The following is a 1,503-nucleotide window of genomic DNA, read 5'->3' on the forward strand; positions in this document are numbered from 1 at the left end:
CGGTACCATCACTGAGTGTCAGTAAATACTGCAACCTGCGCATGGAAAGTCCAACAGAAAAATACAGGTTCAGCTTCCAAAATTGTTCCCGATTTAGGAATTCAAGCTGGTACTACTGCTTTTCAGTAAATTTCCATTAAAGTATTTCAGTTTGGAACTGATGGTTTCAAATGCCGCGAACTGTCCTCAGCCCTCTGTTATAGCCCGTCCAAGCCACCTCCTTGCAGAGGGAGAAGCTCAGCAAAGCTCTCCCATGAGACCGACTGCCACCAAGACCAGAAAAACTGCATGGGGCAGCTGCCTTGGTAACATTTTACAGCCGTAGGGTTAGTCTGGCCAGCCTGTTTCACACATTGCAATACTCACTTCAGATGTTCCTTCCAACTGAAGGAAAGTAACCTTTTTAATGTTTGATAACGCTCAGACTTTGCATCCTGACGCTCATGTAGGCTCATTTCTCCTTTACAGCATTTCCCTGGGCCTCAAGGTTGAAGATGCTGAGGGAAGAGAGAAGGATGATGATGAGCATTATGGCTATGGAAAGCAGTCACGTCGTCCCTAGTAGATTCTCACAGACAATCCCCGCATTCCCCCTCGGTGCCTCTCAAATCGACAAGATCGCAAAATGCCCGTAAGGCAATTTTTCACTCTTCTCCAGCTGCTCTTTGAGAAAGAGACGTGCACTGTTAAACAGGGAACCAGAGGGTTAATCATTAAATTGCCTGAAAGACAGAGCACTTGAGGCCCAAACAAGCTAAACGTCTTCATCAAAGAAAAGGCAATTTCAAACTTCTTGTCAGGCATCATTGAGAAAGAAGTGATCTTACTCGAGGATGAAATGACCAGCAGCTTGCAGCACTGAAGCAAGAATTACAAGCTTTGGGAGAAAAGTCTGACACGTTCCCAGAGGATGCTGACAAGAGCTTTGAAAAGCGAATCTCTCCTGGGGCTCATGAGGCTGAAGGGAAACCCCCTGAGAAGGCAGAGGAGGTGGCACCTATCTACTCCGACATGTTCTCTTGTGGGAAAAGCCATAGCCTGATAAAGTAGTAAAGGAGAAGAGACAAGTTCTGTATTTTGGAATTGACCCGGAGGAGGAGGGAGACCCAGCTCCAACATTGCAAGCTGAGCACTCCAGGCCTCAGAAGCAAGCAAGTTCTGTGTTTCTTAAGAGGACCAGGGAAACGTAAACAACGCTCCAGGGAAAAGACGCTGATGAAAGGTATTGTGCTCTGTGCTTAAAAAGAGAAAGAGAAAACTGTTCCAAACAGCTAAGGGCTCCGCAGAGGTCTGAACATATGAGAAGTGGGAAGTGTCAACTTGCAAGATTTCAAAGACTGGATTTTCATGGGACCTTCAGACACTTTCTTGAAGGCTGAGGCTCCCTCCGTGCTGTGAATGGGGTGAGTGAGACTTCTGAGAGCATGACCTACAAGAGCTGGCAGACTGAGAAGAAGCGAAGACATGAGAAATGCCAAGCCATACTCCCCTCCACAACGTGAG

Source organism: Cariama cristata, unplaced genomic scaffold (genome assembly GCF_000690535.1).
Source record: "Cariama cristata isolate BGI_N322 unplaced genomic scaffold, ASM69053v1 scaffold15039, whole genome shotgun sequence".
Lineage (NCBI taxonomy): Eukaryota > Metazoa > Chordata > Aves > Cariamiformes > Cariamidae > Cariama > Cariama cristata.